Genomic DNA, 21,275 nt, shown 5'->3' with positions numbered 1-21,275 from the left:
GATGATAAATTTAATGTCACCAGTGACAGAGCTAACTGAAATCATGCCACTCAAATTGAGGATTATTCTGTAAAACAGCTGGCTTAGACTACTCAAAACTGTGTGTGTGTCATGGGAAAAAAAGAACTAGCTTCACATTAAAAGCTAACAAGAAATGACAATTAAATGCAAAACATGGTCCTTGATTGGATCCTAAATGGGAAAGAAATGCTGAAAGGACATTACTGAGATAATTAGGGACATCTGAATATGGACTATATGTTAGGTAATAATTCTTTAATGTACCGAGTGAGATCATAGTTTTGTGGTTACCCAGAAAATTGTCCTTATTCTTAGAAGATACATGCTAATGAATTTGGGAGTAAACAGGCTAATGATATTGCCAAGTTATTCTTTAGTAGTTTCAGAAAAAATATATATAGAAAAAATATGTAGAGAAAAAGATAAGACACCTGTGGCAACTATTAACATTTGGTGAATCTAGTAAAGAGTACTCAAGTATTCTTTGCGCTATAATTAAAGCTTTTCAATAGTTTCTTTCTTTTCTTTTCTTTTTTTTGAGACAGGGTCTCACTCTGTCAATCAGGCTGGAGAGCAGTGGTGTGATCTCGGCTCACTGTAACTGCCACCTCCTGAACTCAAGTGATCCTCCCACCTCAGCCTCCCAAATAGCTGAGACCACACAGATGGGCACGACCATGCCCAGCTAATTTTATATTTTTTGTAGATGTTTTGCCATGTTGCCCAAGCTGAGGTTTTTTGTTTGTTTGTTTGTTTTAATACAAAGAATGTTTTACTAGCCCTGGTAGCTGATTTGTAAGACCAAGTTCAGAATATACAATGGGTTCACCAATCTCATATCATTTGGGATTTGCAGTGGGGTTGGCTGTGACAGAAGGAATGGTGGAGTTGGGTTCTGCAGGCCCAGATTCAGCCTCTGTCTGAACCTTACATCATCTGCCTTCTCTTTGCAGTGTCTGAACTAACAAGCCATGAATTCAGTGCCTGACAGACTGGGAACCATTGGGGAGTAAAGCCTGCTTTCCTTCTAAACACAAAATCAGACTTAAAACCACCTCTTGTACCTAGGCTCCTTTCCTGCTGGCCAGGGAGGGTCTGGGAAAAGAAAGGCCGACAGCAGGTCATCAGGGTGGGTTGGGGTGCTGGGATATTTGTTTGCAGGGATGAGAGGGAGTGTTATTAGTGTAGGGAGGGGAGGTAGAGATGAGATAAAATTATAATTGTGAGAGATGGGGAAGAGTACATTTCAAAGAACATTTTTAGTCACAGATGGTTGAAGAGAAATACAGAGAACAGGCCCCAGCACCTCGTCTTCCTAGCTGATTGCAGGGAGGGGGAGCTCGCTAATGAACACATTGATTTCCCAGCTCCTCAGAACAATAGCAAATGCTTTCTTCAGTTATTAATTGGGAACCTGCAGCAGGTGTGGGGGATGGAAGGCGCTCTTGTGATTCTAAGTTTATCTTTGGGGGTTAGGCCCATATAAAGAGAATGTAAAAAGCAAGAAGGAAGATCATTTAATAGCATAGCAGGAGAGCTGGACAGACTTGCTCCAACTCTCAGCCCTGCTACTGAACAGCTTAACTTCTTTAAACCTTTGTTTTCCTGTTTGGTAAAAATTAGAATAATAATTTTTCTTTTATATGGATAGCATGAGAACTAAATGACATAGTTAACATATGTAAAAAGTCCTTTTAAGCATTCTTGCACCATACTTTTTTTTTCTTCCAGAAAAAGTTATCCAATAAGTGTTTATGAAGCACCTACTGTGTTCCAGGCTCTGTGTGAGGTTTGAGGAATATGGTAGTGAACTGGAAAATATAGTCCCTGCTCCCACAGAATCAGTAATCTAGCAAGAAAGAACGTTCACCAAGTAATTACAAGTGGATAGAGCTGTGCTGGCTGCCATTAGAAGCACGAAACAGGCAGAGCTGGGAAGTCAGAGAAGGCCCCATGTAGGAAGTGATATCATCAAGGAGGACCCATCATAAACAAAAATACTACTGTGCTCCCCTACACAGTGGGGTCAGAGATATAAATGCCGACCTTGGTTGGCCACATGAACAAAGGTCTAAAAACCTGTGAAGGATGAATTGACTTAGATTTCCCAGTTGAGGAAAGAGAAGCCAGTGTGTCCTTAGAATGACCCCTTTAGTCTCGCTTGCTCAGGTAGCCTAGCCTTGAGCTAGTCAGCCATCAGGGCTGCAAGACTTCTGCCATGCAAACTCCCTGGGGACTGGCTGGCATCCTAGAACAGGGTATTCCTCATTCTTGTTAGGCCGACTCCCCCAAAGTGGTCAGGTAATTCTTGCTTTCTCCCAAATAAAGCAGGCAGCAGGCGATGGGGTCTCTCTCTTGGATCAGTCCAATACCCTGCAGTGTGTGCAATCTTGCTCACCCCTAAGAACACCTCTCTCCATGGGAGACTGTGTCCATTCCACTCTCCCAGCACCTGCAATTTTCCCCTAATACCAATGCTATGAGACTGTACCCAATAGCACTTGTGGTGCTTATCCTCAATCCTAGTCCTTTTCTAGAAAACATCCCTTTTTATAACCACTCCCGCCCCCAGCCAGATAAAACAGGACTTCTGCGCTGGGCACCCTGGCTCATATGTGGAATCTCAACACTTTGGGAGGCCAAAGCGGGAGGACTCCTTAAGTCTAGGAGTCAGAGGCTGCAGATAACTATGATCAACCACTGCACTCCAGCCTGAGTGACAAAGTGAGACCCTGTCTCTAAAAAAGGAAAAGAAAGAGAAAAAGATCAACAGGACTTCTGGCAGGGAGACAAGAGGTTTGTGTTTAATTCCATTGAGCATGAGTTTCCTGAGCAGTCTCTGAGAGATAAGCTCAGTGCTGGGCCTGGAGCATTCCAAGGCAAAAGTACCTCTAGTCGAGTGGGGGAGCAGGATCATGACATAACTGCTATGCATTGTGCAAGGTTAAAAGAAAGGTGAATGAACGTATCACGAGGCTTCTAAAGTACCAGTTTTTTTGTTTACCATTCACTCCTTGAGTAGCTTTGTGGAAAACAAGGAATCCTTATCATTTTGTGGAGTCTGACTTTTTCTGTGAGTAGCAGCAGAGGTGATCGTCTGTACATGTTTGTGGTCTCAGGGTAGGGCATAGCAACTGGGGTGGAACAAGTTGAATCCAGTAATACCTAAGATATGTTCAACTGCTTTGACCTTTATTCTGTTAAACTGCTGTGTGCCCTAATTATTTACCAGTGTATAAAATGGGTATAATCATTCTTTGTGGTTTTAGAGCCAGAGTTCCTGAATAGGACAGAATGAGAGAATTTTCTAAGGGCTTCCACATCTAACAATGGTATCAGATCACACACTTTTCATTTTGCCTCCAGGATCCAAAGCAATTCCCATCCCTGTTGGTTTAGAACTGTAAGCTTCACACATCGATGAAATTAGGAGACAGCTTCTATTTCATGAGGAAATTTTTAAAAAATCATGTGCTCTCTATTCAAAACTCCACAAAAGAAAAAAAGGAAAGAAAACTCACACGTTTGCAAGAAACTGCTGGTGTCTTTGAATATCTCTCATAAGCAGGACAATCTGGTTTTGAAAAGGTTGAATTTTCTACATGTGAAAAAACACATTGATGATACAGGTGAACTAAAATCATAAAGCAAATGTTCTTTAGGTTAAAAAAAAAAGAAAAAGCTGCATTCTTATTCCCAGTCTCTGGAACTAACCAATCCCTACCCATACCACATCATTACCCCCCACCTTACCCTTAAATGGCAAGGAGTATGGAGAAAGATTGAATGTGTTTCCTGATTTAGTACATGCACACACACACACACACACACACACACACACACACACATGCACACAATGTAGATACATGCCAGAGATTTCAAAGATCAGCTGGTTATATGTCCTAGCACTTTATGAGTCTTGATTTATTTAATTCCACCACAATCCTATTAGCCTGGTGACTATGATTATCCTTTTTGTCACCAAGTGGGGACAAAGAGGCCAAGTAACTCACCAAGGATCATAGCCGAGGAGTGATGTACTGGGGTTGGAACCCAGGCAATAGAGCTTTTGTGTCTGTGGACTTAACCACTATATTTGCTCCCTGACATTATTTTTTTATTAGGTTCCTTTAGTCCAAAGTCTTCTATATTTGATACAAAATCTTCCTCAGAAAGATGCCTGTTGTGTACATGGGACCTCACTATTATTTCTTACAACTTCATATAGATCTGTAATTATCTCAATAAAAATTTCAACTAAAATAGTTGATGAGCTTGATGCCTATCTATAAGTGGTTTTCTAAAGCACAAGTGAATTAAAGTTTAAGATATATGCAACTAATTTTAGAGATAAAATCACTTTGCAAATGTAAAGAAATATGGAAAAATCCCAGCCATTGGTCACTCAACAATGAGGTAGGTCAAAGTCCCAGTCAGCCTCTGTCTAGGGGGAAACCCCTTAACTTGTCTGAATCTCAGTTACCTAAATACATGCAATGGGATAGTGATATCTACTTCATTGCATTGTTAGGAAAAGGCAAGTTTGTTGGAGTCCAAAGGTGCTCTCAGCCTCCCTATGTCACCCTGAGTAGAGGGGCGGTAGGGACCAGCTGCAGGGGAGAGAGTTCACTGTGGTTTGCCTGTCATCCGCTGCCAGTTACTTCTTTAGCCCCTTTCTTCTACCAGTTTCCCTGGAACCCATTCCACCCTGCAGGACCCACTCTCAGATTGTCATGTCAACTTCATGGGGACTGAAACATCTGCTCTCTTCAGTTCAACATGTTCTCTTTCCCTTCTCCGAGAAACTGGATTTGGAGTCAGATGATCTCAGTTAAATCCTGGTTTTGCTGTGTAGCTGTTGGCAGCCACTTCCCCAGCTGGGTATAAGCTTTCCCATCTGTAACATGAAGTGGCTGCACTGTCACTGCAAGGTGTCCAAAGCTGAAAGATCCTCCTCCTCTAACATTCCTGCATTCCCTACAAGGAATGAGAAATGCCTCCTCTTCCATCCATCTTTGTGTCATCCCAAAGCTGCATTTCTTTGCTATTTTCCCATCCCTTCAAAAATATTGGCCAAGGGGGATGAGAGAGATACAATTCTAAGACTCTAGTGTTAAGGAAAAGGCATAAGCTGGACCGCCCAACCCTAAAATGTATGAGGTCTCCATCGTGAAGGCATGAAGCAGGCTCTAACCAAGGGAATTGAGAAGATGTGGTAATTGCAAAGACTCAGTGTTGCTAAACTGAAAATTTTGTGAAATCAATTGAGAGAAAAATCAATATGGGATTTTTTTTTCCACAAAGAAAAGACAAGATTCCCACACAATTAAGAATCAGGTCGTAGTTTCCACACTCTGCCTGTCTTGTTCTCTTGTTCCTGTGCCACAACTGTTCATCAGAAATAATTAAACATTGTCCCATGGGCAACAATTACTTGCTTAAAATATTATGAGTAAGGAGAATACATTTATAATTACCTAACCTTTCTGAAGGTGAAAATATATATTATCCTTTGATAGAACAGAGAAAGGAGTTCCTGGATCTGCCAGTGTGCTCTGCTCTATCCATCCTGATTACGCTAATTGCCTTGAGGAATAGAACAATACTTTCTTACACATGCAGACCTTCTCTTTCATTTTCTGTACTTTTAGGGATCAAACCATGGTTTCTTTTTCTTGTTGTTTTTGTAAGTCATTAAACAGCCAGCTTGTAGCTATTAGGATGGCCAGACAGCATCTTTGAATTGCCCCAATGCTATAATAATGGGAGTGTTGACATCTCTCTTTTCTCTGGAGTAGGTTTTATTTTTTGCTGCATGCAGACACAAACCAGGAGCCCAGTGTTTCATGATTTCTCTAGTTTTCTGATTTTGCCTTACACACATGCACAGTGAAAACAATAAAATAATAATCACAATGGTTGACACTTATTAAGTGCTCAGGGGCATATTTCTAAATACTTTATGTATACTATCTCATTTAATACTCATAACAATTCCATGAGGAAGGTTACTGTTAATGCTCACATTATAAAGATGGGAGAGCTTATAGATAGAGACTTTAAGCCCAGAGATGTTAGGAAACTTGCCCATGATCACACAGCTAATAGGTGGTGAAGCTGGGGTTTGGTCGGAGACTGTTCCCTTACCACTCCACTGAAGTCTCTCTCAGACTTCTCTATCAAGCCATTTTGGTCCAGTGTTTTCTGTTAACTGGCAAAGAACATATTTCCTATAAAATATTTATATAAAAGAGCAGACTACAACCATGCTTTCCATTCAAGTTTTTTTTTTTTTCTAATTTGTTTGGTCTTAATGTTCATTTTTAAGTTGACAAGCATGTACTAATAATAGTAATAGTAGCAATAATAATAATAAGAGTAGTAGTACCACTCAGTGAGTATATGCACTAGGCTAAGCACTGATCTAGGACTTTCCCATCTTCCCCTCCCTTCTAATGCACGTGATAGTGATGCAGGATGGATAATATCATCCTTGGTTTATGTGAGGAAACTGAGACCCAGAAGGCTGGTGTGACATAACTAGGGTCACACAGCTAACAGGTTGTAAAGCAGGGATATCGAGGCAAGTGCCAGTCCCACTCAGCTGGTCACTTTCCTTGGCTCTGTCAATACCAAAGTGAATCAAGCCTCATCCCGTCTGCTAGCCTGGGGCTTGGTTGATTCACACATTCACCAGGTTTGGGGGTTAGTCGTTGGTATAGTCATATGCATGCTTTCCTCTATAATAGTCTTTCTTTTATTTTAGGAGAACTGGGTTTTGATAGCTCTTTTACAGCCTCTAAAGTTATATAACATTTTGTTAAAATTCTGCAGAGATTTTTAAAAACAGCAGTATGCATATTTGTGTTTGCATACACCGTTGGTATAAGGATATTATCTTGGAACAAAATACTTTCTCTGATTTTGATTCTATTCTTTATTCCATAATGGCAGGCAGTGAAGCTCTGCATTCAGTATTAGCCTATTGTCCAAACTAGATTACTGGGCCAGGAATTATTCTAGGAATATGAAAAAGTTTAAATGTGGGAGTCTCCCTCTCAATGAGTAGTTGCTTCTTATTTTATGAATATGCCAACCTTTCTTGCTAGACTGTGTGCTTCCTGAGGGCAGGAACTAGAGCTGTCTGGGTCCTCACTGTATCCTGAGTGCCTGGTACAGAGATCCATGTGAAAAGTATACAATACACTAATGGTCGATTTAGTTGTTTCTGGAATATCTAGAGGCAATAGTATGATGGGTAAGGCCACAACTCTGTAGCCAGCCTGCCTGGTTTCAAGCCTTAATTCCAACATTAACTAGCTGTGTGACCTCGGGCAAATTACTTGGCCTCTGAGCTTCTTCATCTATCGTATTAGGAGAATGAAATCATAATGTTTACCCCATAGGTGTGTCCTGGGGATTAAATTAGTAAATATGCATCACAGCCTTGGGCAACAGGGTTTGGCACACAGGCACTATGTAAGTGTTGGCCATTGTCACCCGTAGTTACCCATTAGACTTAAGTATCATTTATAATTTGAAAAGGACTTAACATTTTAAGAAAACCAGTCCTTTACCACCTACGTTTTTTTTCAGCTTTCAAAGGGTTACTGTACATTTTAATCTTACCTTTTCAGGATTATACACAGCCATACAGGTATGAGCACTGCAAGCCTTTCACAAACTTTCATGGGGAACTGTATGTCTACGTTGTAGCAATTTGCTACAATTTGCTCAGACCAGTTTATGTATATTGTCTTTAAATTGTGTGACGTGAGTGGATTATTTGAAAGGGCTATAAAGTTTTAATTGGTGCAGCTGATAAACCTCTTCCCTCTCCCACTCCCTACAAGCCCTTGGGTGTTTCATATTTCACAGCGCATGACAAAATTAACTCCTAACTGATCTTTTCCCTTTTGCTGTTGCCCCTTACAAACCTTTCTCCACGGGGCAGCCAGAGTGATCTTTTCAAATGCAAATCAGATATGATACTTCTGTTTAAACCCTTCTAGTTTTTCCCCATTGCACTAAGAATCCAATCCAGACTCTTCCCTGTGAAGTACAAGGCTCACCTCTCACCGTGTGTCAAGCACATCAGCTTCCTTTAGGTTTCTAAAGCTTGCCAAGCTCCTTCTAAGACCAGGGTGTTTACCTTTCCCTCTTCGGTATTCTCTCTTGGCGACTCAGGAGGTTGGCATTTTCTCATCTTTGTGGGATCAATTTAAGATATCACTTCCTTAAAGAGGCCTCCCCCGACCTCCCTACCTAAAATGAGCACATACCATACCTCCCACTGTTAGCGGTGGCAAATCCATACAGGTCTGCAGCAATCTTGCCTCCTTAGAAGAAAGAATTTGACAGAGGGACAGAAGGCAGAAGGAGAGACAGAGGCAAATTTTAGAGCAGGAGTGAACGTTCATTGAAAAGCTTTAGAGCAGGAACAAAAGGAAGGAGAATGCACTTGGAAGAAGCCTAAGTGGGCGACTTGAAGAAGTGCGGGGTTTGACCCTTCGACCTGGGGTCTCATACGTTGGCATACTTCCAGGGTCAGGTGTCCCTTCTCCCCTAATTCTTCCCTTGGGGTTGGCTGTCTACACACGCAGGCGCCTGCTAATGCCTGGGAGAGCATGTGCAGTGTGTTTACTGAGTTGTATCCATGCTCACTTGACACGTTCTGCTCTAGGAGGCCATATACAAGTTAAATGCTGCCATTTTGCCTCTTAGTGCTCATGTGTGAGCCCTCTCACCCAACTCCTGAGATCTTACCAGGAAGCTACGGATCACCAGTTTCAGGTTTTTCCTGTCTATAGAGAGCCTGCCTTTCCACCACACTGGCTGTAACCAATTATTATTTTAGAGCAGCAGTTAACAATCTCCTGACCATCACCTGATGGTTCCCTGACTTTCTTGGGGGTGACAGGGGCCTTTCCTGCCCGGTTTATGTCTGACTAGCTCCTTGCTATCACACCCCTGCCACCCCGTATTTTTTATTTTAGCACACTGTTTATTTCCTTGTTACAGCATTTCCTGATCTCAATCATTTTATTTCCTTATATGTTTGCTTGTCTCTTGCTGGCCCTTCTTGATAGACTGTATGCTTCCTGAGGGCAGGGACCAGGGTTGCCTGGCTTCTCACTGTATCCTGAGTGCCAGGCACAGAGAATTCCAGTGAAAAGTACACAGTACACTGACAGTTGATTTAGTTGCCTCTGGAGTATCTAGAACAAAATATACACCATTTGATTTTGCCTTCTCCTCTAAATGTCATTTGCTAACTTACATGATTTCTGTATTTTTCTCCCCCAGAAAATAAAGTCAGCCTCTGACTGGGTTGTTGGTGAATGACTATGATATGTACTATATACTTTCAGGCTCCTGAACAGGAAAGGCTAAAATTCCTTTAGTCCCAGAGCTATTCATATCTACCCCCAAATATACTATCCTCTTGAGTACCTTAGTATCTTTTGAGAAAGATGACTGTGAGGATTAAATAAAGCAGGGTGCTTACCTTTATGAATCTCTCTGCAATATTCTCTTAGACCAGCAGCAGGAGCAGCACCTAGAAACTTGCTAGAAATGCACATTTTCAGGTGTCACCCTAGACTTATTGAAGCAAAAACTCCAGGTGTGGAGCCCAGCAATCATGTTTTAACAAGCCCTTTAGGTGAGTCTGATGCTAATTAAGGTTGGAGAACCCTTGCAATAAAGTAATTGTTTCAGAGAAAGTTGGAAAAGTTGCTAATTTCTATGAATATTTCTGCAGTTTCAACGGTTTGGAAATACATGATTTATATCTACTCTCGTTAGGAATTGTCCAGGGTTCCTGGGATTCAGAAACATCAGACAGGGTCTCAGTCTCAAGGAATTCACTGTCTAGTGATGAAAGACTAGCAAATAAACATTCTATTGCACTGTTTTGTACGTGTTAGAATAGAAGAAAACAGAAATAGCTGAAGAAGAACAAAGGGACTATCAGGTGAGAATCTTTGAGAGTAGAATAAGGTAAAGGTAAAAAAGAACAGACTTCAGAGACAGCTTGCCTGAGTTTAAGCCAAACTCCACTATTTGACAGCGGAGTGACCCTAGATAAGTTTCTTAACCTCTCTGTGCTTCAGTTTCTTTGCTTGAAAATTATATTAACAGTGACCTACTTCATGGGGTTGTTGTGCTGATTAAATGAATTAATAAATGAAAAGCACTTAGAACAGTGCCTGGGTCATCATAAATGTTCAAAAAGCATTCATTGCTATTATCATTATCATCTGATTGTAAGCAAAGGTTATCAGATGCACCTAATTCCATGGGGTGAGTGAGTGAGGAGGTTCTTCTGGGAAGGTTTGGATAGCCAACTCAAGTTTAGAAAGTTGCCACTCAAAGTCACTGTGACTGACAGTTCCTCCAGAATCCCATAGGTTGAGCTAGGCGGGACAATTCTCTAAACTACAAAAAGGATGTTGTTCAGACTAGCCTCATAGTTGTCTACTACAGTGCTGTAGGCTCTTTGTAATATATATATATAAAATTTATACTGTGTGCTGGGTGCTGTGGCAGAGACCAAGGATAACAGAAAAACACTCAGGATTGAGAATGCAGGTGCAAAAGCACATGTTTTTTAATTATTATTATTTTTTTTATTATACTTTAAGTTATAGGATACATGTGCAGAACATGCAGGTTTGTTACATAGGTATACATGTACCATGGTGGTTTGCTGCACCTATCAACCTGTTATCTACATTAGGTATTTCTTCTAATGCTACCCCTTCCCTAGCCCCCCACCTCCTGACAGGCCCAGGTGTATGACATTTCCCTCCCTGTGTCCATGTGTTCTCATTGTTCAACTCCCACTTATGAGCAGTGTTTGGTTTTCTGTTCCTGTGTTAGTTTGCTGAGAATGGTGGCTTCCAGCTTCATCCATATCCCTGCAAAGGACATGAACTCATCCTTTTTTATGGCTGCATAGTAGTCTGTGGTGTATATGTGCCACATTTTCTTTATCCAGTCTATCACTGATGGGCATTTGGGTTGGTTCCAAGTCTTTGCTGTTGTGAACAGTGCTGCAATAAACATTATGTGTGGATGTGTCTTTATAGTAGAATGATTTATAATCCTTTGGTAATATACCCAGTAATGAGATTGCTGGGTCAAATGGTATTTCTAGTTCTAGATCCTTGAGAAATCTCCACACTGTCTTCCACAATGATTGAACTAATTTACACTCTCACTGACAGCATAAAAGCGTTCCTGTTTCTCCACGTCCTCTCCAGATCTGTTGTTTCCTAACTATTAATGATCACCATTCTAACTGGCATGAGATAGCATCTCATTTTGGTTTTGATTTGCATTTCTCTAATAACCAATGATGATGAGCTTTTTTTCATGTTTGTTGGCTGCGTAAATGTCTTCTTTTGAAAAGTATCTGTTCATATCCTTTGCCCACTTTTGGATAGGGTTGTTTGTTTTTTTCTTGTAAATTTGTTTAAGTTCCTTGTAGATTCTGGACATTAGCCCTTTGTCAGATGGGTAGATTGCAAAAATTTTTTCCCATTCTGTAGGTTGCCTGTTCACTCTGATGATAGTTTCTTTTACTGCACAGAAGCTCTTTAGTTTAATTAGATCTCATTTGTCAATTTTGGCTTTTGTTGCCATTGCTTTTGGTGTTTTAGTCATGAAGTCTTTGGCAAGGGCATATGTTTAAGCCACAGATTAATATAATGTGATGAGTTGTGACTATGGGAATGCACAGTGTGTTCAGAGAGAAATGCTTATTTACTGAATAGAGATACAGTTCATTGTGCCAGAGGAGATTAGAAAAGATTTTACACAGGGGGTAATATTTGATGGTCTTTGCATGGTGATGGAGAAAATAGCTTTTCACGTGAAAAAACAGAAAACAGAAAGGCATTGGCTGAGCATGGTGACTCACACCTGTAATCCTAGAGCTTTGGGCAGATCCTTTGAGGCCAGGAGTTTGAGACTGGCCTGAACAACACAGGGACACCTCGTTTCTACAAAAATTTAAAAATCAGCCAGGCATAGTAGTGCATGTCTGGGGTCCCAGCTATTTGGGAGGCTGAGGGAAAAGGATCGCTTGGGCCTGGGAGTTCAAGACTACAGTGAGCCATGATTGTGCCACTGCTCTTCAGCCTAGGCAACAGAGGAAGACACTGTCTCAAAAAAAAAAAAAAAGAAGAAGAAGAAAGAAAAGAAAATGGGATGACAAGGAGGTGTGAAAGGGACGGGTTAGCTAGAGGTGAAAAGTTGCAGTCACAGACCCAGTGGCAGAAGTGACTCTCTTTCCTCAATTTATCCACATGCACCTTCCCCATTAGCCCCACTTCATTCCCCAGGTGTGGCATTACCCCCTCAAAGACTGGAGAAATGGTATGCATGTTTGTCGCTGCTGTCCACCCTCTCATTTCCAGTCTACAGACCTGCTGTGGCTCCAGTCCCCCAACTCCAGTCAGTCCTCAGGGAAGCGCCCTTCACCCTGGTCTTAATTACCAGTTACCCCTCACACTCAACCATGGGCTCCATGCCACTCTTCCTGCTTTCCGTCTCTTTCTTGTATTCTGTTTCCTCTTGTTTCTTCTCCACTTTTCAGCCTTCTTATAAGAAGAAAGATCACCACTTTGAATGATCATCAGCCAATCAAAACATTCCTCTACTTCAGTGATTTCTTTCTTCCCCCCAACCCCACCCCAGTTTGAGCTACCATCTGCAAATCTGAGGTGCTTATAGAAAATTTCCTATGTGCAATCTCACCCACACAGACTGTGATTCACTAGGTTGGGGTGGAGCCAGCACTTCATTAATATATAAAGTTCCCCAGGGGACTCCAATATGCAGCCTGTCTAAAAACCAGTTCTCCAATCTATGTGCAGAGTGCCTCATACCCACTGGGGCTTTGGACTCTTCTCAGACACCTGTCCATAGCTTCCTTGCATAAAGTTCCTGAGCCATTCTGGGAGCATGTGGGGTGAAGCATGGTCCCTTGACAGCCACCAAGACTTTGCTGTAGTCAGACTTAGTAACATATTCCCAGGCTTGTTACACTGTTGTTTTGTTCATAAAAAATGTGTTTTAGCCTTCTAGATATCTAATTTTGCAAATCAGTGTCAGGTATAGAAAGAATCCTGTCACTTGAGCAACATATTCAATAATTTTAAAGGTCAAGACCCATGTGGAAATTAGCTTTCAACTATTGAAACACGTTGACTTATACATACGTAACAGAAAATATGGTTCTATGGCACATTGAATATTTATGCATATATACATTAGCCTGTTAGATATACTAATAAGCAATAGCTCAAGTACTCACTGATGATCATGCACAGCGTAGGAGGAAAACACTGAAAGCGCAGAAGCAGCTTTCATTTTAAGGACACTACAGTAATAGATCTCGATTATAGAGTGCCTAGAGTGCCTACTTTACAACAGGCACCGTGCTGCAAGTTGGTTTACCTCAAATACTCACAAAAAACCTAGAAAAGTAGGAGACTCAAGCTCGGAAAAGGAAGGAAACTCACCCAGGATAATACAGTAAAATGTGCTAGAGGCAGGATTCCATTCCAGATGCTCTGAGCTCAGGCACTGCCAACCCTCCATCACACCTTCTTACCATCAATGACACCAATGCAATGAGGAGCAGGCATCTAGGAACAGGGCTACCCACAGAGGAGTGTAGGAGAATCTGTTCCCAGAACTCTTGCCCACACTAAATATTATTTACTTTTTAAAGAGTATTACTAATTTGATAAGTAAAATATGATGCACATGTTAATTTAATTTATATATTTTTTCAGATGTCAATTCAGATTAATTTCCTCATTTGTACATTATCTAAGTCTATTGCTGATAAAACACAAGGATGGGTTTGTTTCTTTGAATGATTGAAGTAAGAAAGGGGGAAATAATAAGCTTTTGGGCACTGATTTTGTATTTATCTCTCTACTGGTCATCAAGTTAGAGAAGAATAAATTCTTAGTCACCCTCACCAAAACATTACAAAGCACATTTTGTTTCTTTTTTCAATTGGCCAGAAATTGTGTCTTCTAACCATTTGGTATCTAGGAGTAAAACTGAAGTCACTAGCAAAAATGTCTGTTTTGATAAATCGGGAACAAAAAGACCAAAACTAATGACTTCCACAATGGAAGGTGCCCTGGGAAATACAAATAGAATAGTGGAATCGAGGGCTTGTTTACTATGATTCTGTATATTCATCTGATGGGGAGTATAAATAGGTTTCTTTACACAAAGGGACCCAGGGAATGGTGAATCGGGGAATAATTGACTTGTCTCGGTATGTTTGTGAATGTGCATTTTTATCTGATGGCAAATATGCTGTTGGCCTTTGAGTCAGTCACCCACCATAAAATTTCCTCAGCCTCATATAAACTAAGATAGTGTGCCCATCCCCCCACAAAGCAAACATTTCAAATTAGCATTAATCATCCAATGCCGTGGTCGGTCGGGGCCCTATGGTGAAAGCCACCTACTGCAGCTGAATGCCATTCAGCAGGCAAGAAGTGATTTGCAATATAATTTAAATGAAGAGTTGGTTTCTTTTCCTATTTAGAACACACCAGTATGGAAAACTGATTGTCAGACATTCTGGTGATGTGCATCAACTTGGCTATTCACTCAGAAAATGAAGTTTCCTGAGACACCTGCACATTTAATTTATTTTTTTCCCTATGAAGTTAACTTCAGCTTGTTAAATACAATGACTAACCAAACCACAGAAAAACCAACACCATTAATTTTAATGCTTATAATGTAATGGAAGGAGATTATATTCATTTGGGATTTTTCTCCTTTTAATAGAATGTTTACTTGCCCCTCTCCTTATGAGTTAATTATTATCTTCCCTCCATAATGCTCTGTTTATAGCAGAGTGGCAAACAGAGTCTGTTAATGTCTTGAGTTTATAGATTACTGGTGATTCTATCATTTTGCAATGTCTGTCACTAAAGCATCAATAGCTTGGCAGTGTGGTAAGTGAATATGTGACTGATAGAAATGCAACTAGTTCGTTACATAACTCTCATCTATATTTATAAAACATTTAGTTTTAGTACAGTGTCTTTTCTGTGCTTTGACTGGCAGATTGAAAGACTTTTCAGTAAATTATACAGTAATGAATTAAGAATTGGTGACTTCTGTTATCATTCGGGTATTTACATTTAATTCATCAATTTATTCATTTAATAGATATTTAGTGAGTAGCTGGCTTATTTCAATAGTGTGCTAAGTATTGGGGACTAAGACATAGTCCCCATGTTGAGGGAGCCCACAGTTCTGAGCAGGAATTACCATAAGAATTGCAGCATCAGCTCAATGAGATGAGTGGTACAAAAAAACTGGATATGAAGGGTAATAGAGGGTAATAGAGGGTGCAATGGAAGAAGCTCTTCCTGAAAAAAAAGATTATCAAGGAAGGCTTTGGCTTTGCGGATACTACAGCTAGATCTTGAAGCCCTAGACCCTGAGTTCTTCAAGTTGGCAGTAGAATGATGTGTGAGGGTGGGAGAAGGCAGTAAAGGCAGAGGGAATAGCATATGCAAAGTAGTGATAAAAAAAATAAAGTAGTGATGAACACCTTCTATTGAAAACCTTCTGCATATTTTTAAATAATAATTTAAAAAGCTGACATTTTCCAAACTTACCATTTGCCAACCACTGTTTCAAATTCTGACACTGGCCAAATATCACACAGCTGTTAGGATCAGGACCAAGACTAGAACTCAGGTTTTCTGAGTCCAACACCTACAAGTTTAAATATTACACTAATATTTCAGTGTAATATGGCATCTTTGCTCGTTAGATCCCTTAGTCCAGTTGTGCAGCAAAGGCATGCAAATAGTGACTGCCATTCATGACAGTGTCTAAGAGGGGATAACAGCAGCAGCAATGACTTACAAAGAGTGTTAAATGAGATATGACGTATGTGAAGTGCTTAGAACAGTGCCTGGTACATATAAAGAATTTGTTAACTGCTGGAGTTATGATGATTAATGTGTTAAGAGTAGTAGAATAGGCTGGGTGCGATGGCTCATGCCTGTAATCCCATCACTTTGGGAGGCTGAGGTGGATGGATCACAAGATCAGGAGTTCAAGACCAGCCTGGCCAACATGGTGAAACCAAATCTCTACTAAAAATAGAAAAATTAGCTGGACATAGTGGTGCACACCTGTAATCCCAGTTACTCCAGAGGCTGAGGCAGGAGAACCGCTTGAACCTGGGAGGTGGAGGTTGCAGTGAGCTGAGATTGCACCACTGCACTCCAGTCTGGGTGACAGAGTGAGACTCCATCTCAAGAAAAAAAAAAAAAGAGTGGTAGAATATAACACTACTTAGAAATTTGGAGTTGGTGGCATTTGATGTAGACCTGGACCACTTAATGGATTATTTCAGCAAGAGAAAGCAGAATGCAGAGATGAAAGCAGACTGGAAAATTCCATTATGTTTAAGAAAAGTAAATAAACTAATTTGATTAAAGCAGAAGGTCTTTAAAAAAAAGAAGAAAGAGTAAGATTAAACAGGAGGATAGAAATTGCTTATAATTAATTATATTTGTTGTGTGATTGGTACTGTTTATATTTTGGTTTTAGCCATCATAATATTTTCCTGGGATTATAGACTCATTTTTTTTCCTTTTGAAGAAAATGAGGCTCATATAATTAATGTAACATTTCTAAGGTCATCCAGCAAGAGTAGTTAAATTTGAACTTGAACTCAGGCCTGTGTTACTTAAAGTGCCATGTGCTTTTGGCCACATCGTGCTTTCATTTTTGCAGCTCTGATCTTTCTAACACATCATCAATATTTATAGAATTATTTTTTCTAGTGAAAGGGGTAGAAAAAAAGTAAGAACATATTTTGTTAATGTTTTCTTCTTAGAGTTCTGCTTATCAATCACTATAGCCCAGCATTGCCCCAGTTAATAGCCTGTGTCTGCTTTCATTAAAATAGAAAGAACTGGTCTCTTTTTGATTTCCTATATATATATACACAAACACACACCCCTCAGGTTTCCTATTTGTGTGTATTTGTTATAACATATACCATCAATAATATACCATCCCCTGAAACAAGAGCTAACAGTTAAGAGTTTGGGGTTTGAAAGACTGCCGGGTACCAAGGGTAGAATCCTGGCTCTGCCCTTCACAGCAGTGGTCATAAGCAAGTTTCCTGCATTATGTATACTTCTGTTTATCTGTTTAATGACAATTATAATAGTACCTACATCAGTGGTTTGCTGTTAGGAATAAATGAATTAGTACATATAAAAACTAAAAACTATCCTTAAAATGCTGTGATAATTCATTTAATGTCAGCATCATTATGGTTTATAATCTAACATCTACTGAGATAAAGATCTGTGACTAGCTCTGTCCTTAATCTCTTTGTGTCTTTATAAAGGAATATCTGAGACTGGGTAATTTATAAATAGAAGAGGTTCGTTTGACTCACAGTTCTGCAGGCTGTACCAAAAGCATGGTGCCAACATCTGCTTCTCAGAAGGGCCTCTGACTACTTCCCCTTATGGTGGAAAGGGAAGGGGAGCCAGCATGTGCAAGGATCCCAGGGCAAGAGGGGAAACAAGGGATAGAGGGGAGGGAGGTGCCATGCTGCTTTTAACAACCAGCTCTCGTAAGAACTAACAGAGCAGGAACTCACTCATTACTATGGGAATAGCACCGTGCTCTTCATGAGGGCTCCACCCCTGTGACCCAAACACCCGCCATTAGGCCTCACCTCCAAAACTGGGTATCAAATTTCAACGTGAGGTTTGGGAGACAAACATCCAAACTATAGCAGTGAAGATATGGAAAAGGTATCCCTTCATACATTTGCTGAAGAGCGTGTAAAATTGTACAAACTCTGTGAATGGTAATTTGACAATATCTATCAAAATTTAAAATACACATTTTCTTCATCCAATAATCCTGCTTTAAGTTGTTTATCATACAGACAGAGTCATACAAGTGAAAAATATACAATTTATCCCTTTGGAATTTTAGCCTATAACCTAGTACAACATTTTAAAATAAAGATGAATGAGCATGTTTGCTTTTATTCATACCCTTCCCATAGTCCAGCACAGTGCTAGGCAGAGACCCTGACAAGTCCCCTGTTGTTTAGCCCAGCACATGTCCTGTGACTCTCTGTGCTCCGTGACCACCTACCCTACATGTACCACATACACTTTTGAATCATACACTTCACCCTGAACCACTCGCTTCAAACCCCATTGTGATGGCCATGTTGTACTTTGGTTGTGTTTCATTTTTCTCCTTTGGTTTGCCTTCAAAACTGACATCGTTTTCTCATTGCAGCTACTTCCTTGGCTTCTCTCCATGACGATTCCCGACTTGTGGCCCTGGCAATCTTGGGAAGACATCATCCAGTTTCTCCAATCCAGACCCTGGGCTCCCCCTTTCCCCAGAATCACTCCCACCCAGCTTGGACACATTGACTGAACTGTTTTCTAGGACACTGGTGAGTAAAGTGCTTGGCTACTTTATGAAAACAGTTCCAATCATCCGTTCCCAATACCTTCTCCTCCGCTTTTGAGCATGATTTTGTTTCTTTCAAAAGAGGCTCCAATACTCTTCCTTCCTGGAACTGCTTGTCCTGTAGTTAATACCCCAAGGTTCATTATTTATTTAATCACTGACTTATTCAATGAGGTGATAGCCAGCAGAATCTGAGAACTGAAAGGTACATGCCTTTGTCCCCCCTCCCGTGTGGTTCCATTCAGGGTTACTTGTCTCTGACTTAGATTGGAGACTAAATGGATTAGAATAAAACCAATTTAAGGGAAAAAAGAAATGTTCACAGAAACAGAAATAGAGAGTCCTGCTATCTTGGCTGCCTAAGATCTGCAGGTCTCACCAAGGAATTTAAAAAGTAATGTTTCTTATCATAAGTGACAGAAATATGCTGCTTTCTGCATCAATAGATACGAAGATTAAAGGGTCTGACCGTATTAAACAATTTTACACAGCACCAGGCACTCTGGGCTGTGCTATCTGCTTATTGCCCTTCATCGTGTGGCTATTTCAGGCCCAATTTAAGAACACAATGCAGTCTGGCTTTGCAAATTGACATCCTTTAATTTAAACTGTCTTGTGGGAGAATTAAGAAATTATGGAACAATTATTCGCCCTCAGTTGAAGGCTGGATGACATCCTGAGATTCTTGTACATTAGCCATTTGGATTGATTAAGTCACGTAATTGAATTACACCTTTGCCCCCATAATATCTTGTGGCAAATATGTTGGTGTTTCTTGTTGGGAAATGCTTCCAGAAAAATAGAATAGGGGTTGGCATTAGAGATTGACATGGATATCAAAGAAAACCTCAGAGCAAAGTGGGCTGACACTCTGAGATTTTGTGAGGGAGGTTGATTAACAGAACAAGCATTCTATTCGGAGTTGCAATGGAATTTCACAGATCAAAACTGTGTGCATGATATAGTGTGCATCCTTCCTTAATCTCTCTTTGCATTGTCCTTAACATTCAGCTTCAGTGTCTGGCATCCATTCTCTAAGCTTTTTCTAACATCTCTTGTGGACTAAAACACTAGGTTTGGCGTACCTTCCTTTGTCTTGCATGGTTTTCCAAATATGCTTCCATTATAGTAGCTACCACAATGCTGACAGGTTTTTCTTCACAAGGCAATGAGGCTGGAAACCATGTCCAGCTCAGCTAGGATGGTAATAGTGCTCGATAGGCATTTGCCGAGTGAGGTTTTAATGGTAAGTCTCCATGGTTTAGTCTCTGTTTCCTTTTGTTTCATGGGATGAAGGAAGGTAGAATCTGTTAGTAATTGTGTAAGCATCGTTGTAAAGTAGGAGTTTTTCACTACTTGTATGATTAGACAATTTCATAACAGGTTTATTAAAGGCCAACTCTATCTGCTTAAGACCTATGAGGCACCTATTATGTACGAAAGCTAGGCTAGGTCCTGAGGGGAAAAATAGCCAAAACATGTTTCCTTTTCTTTAGAGGAGCTCAAAATCCAGTGGGGATTGAAGAGGTCTGTGCAAGAAATAGCTCTGGTGACTGAACAAGCACGTAGGAGGCTGTTGCATAGTCTGGGACTCTGAGAAGGGGCCATGGTGCATTCCATTTCATTCCTCTCTGAAGTTCGTACTGTCCTTGCTCTGCCCTGTGCCCCCTCCCACATCGTCCATTTTGAAATCCAGCAGAGAAGAAAACTCTTAGACTAATGTCCTGTGGACAGGCTGGATGTGTGCCTTTCATTTAAAAACTCCTCCAAAGGAGAGAGGTTTTAAAGCACTGTTTCCCCACTCCCCACCCCCACACTGACTTCCCACTCTCTGTCATAGCATGCAGCATTCTGGCTCTTCCTATTCTTCGTCTATTCTGTGTGGCACAAGAATCTCTCTTTTTAAAGGTTCTTTATGTTTTCTTTACCTTTATCAAAGAACGCTCTTGGAGCTTTAAAGCCCAACCACAGCTATCTTCCTGAATATTTCTGTGGGGAAGGGATTAATCAAGTCTGTCAAACATTGAGCTGTAAAACCTTTAATATTTCTAAAAGGTTTAAAGCCAGCATATTTATCACATGCATCATTGAGAATAATCTTTCTTTTTATAGAACAAATTAAATGTTCACTGTAAAATATTGTGGTGATGAGCACAGTGGGTGAAAGACGCATGCAGGGGCCCAGTGTGATATTGCAATGGAGATTCTGGTTAAATCTTTCCCTGACATCACCTTGCTAGAAGCCACCCATCATCTCCCACACATCTATTTATATGAACGCTTTATATTGTGGAATTCTAGAATCTTGGTGCTCAAAGGGAAAGAGGCTAATATTTGTTGAGTACCTGCTATGTTATGTAATGTGTCTGCATGCTTTAAGTAGGTGTTCACATTTTAATTTTCAAAACAATCCTTTATAATAGGTACTGTCATATCTGATTTATAGATAAGGAAACTAAGATTTGAAAAGTGGAGCAATTTTCTCAAGATCACACAAATATTTATTTGCAAATGTGGGACTTGACCCTAAGCCTGGCTAATCCTTTTCTTCTGTTTATGTGGCAAATGCCTAGCAAATGTTTAGCAGAAGGTAGGTACCCACTAAAGAGTTGCTAAAGTTATTGTGACTGTTAGCAGCAAAGACTCATCAAAGAGATTTTTATTGAAAGATCATTATTCTATAGGCAGAGAGACAGTGAATATTGTTGAGCATGATTCTGGGAATC

The 21,275-nt window shown here is 40.4% G+C and overlaps 1 protein-coding gene across 3 annotated transcripts in view; it reads left to right on the top strand.

The window, feature by feature from the left end:
* DAB1 (DAB adaptor protein 1) overlaps positions 1-21,275 on the top strand; it is a 1,258,287-nt gene that overhangs the window by 358,500 nt on the left and 878,512 nt on the right. For all 3 annotated transcript variants that reach the window (XM_012442604.2, XM_064372403.1, XM_064372402.1), the window contains exon 2: positions 18,370-18,532. The gene's annotated coding sequence lies outside the window, so the exon portion shown is untranslated. The remainder of the gene's footprint in view (positions 1-18,369; positions 18,533-21,275) is intronic.

The sequence above is a fragment of the Aotus nancymaae genome, unplaced genomic scaffold (assembly GCF_030222135.1).
Source record: "Aotus nancymaae isolate 86718 unplaced genomic scaffold, 86718_ANA_hifiasm-v0.15.2.pri h1tg000007l, whole genome shotgun sequence".
Taxonomy (NCBI): Eukaryota; Metazoa; Chordata; class Mammalia; order Primates; family Aotidae; genus Aotus; species Aotus nancymaae.
Note: the sequence above shows the minus strand (reverse complement) of the source record. Positions and strands in the feature narration are given on the sequence as shown.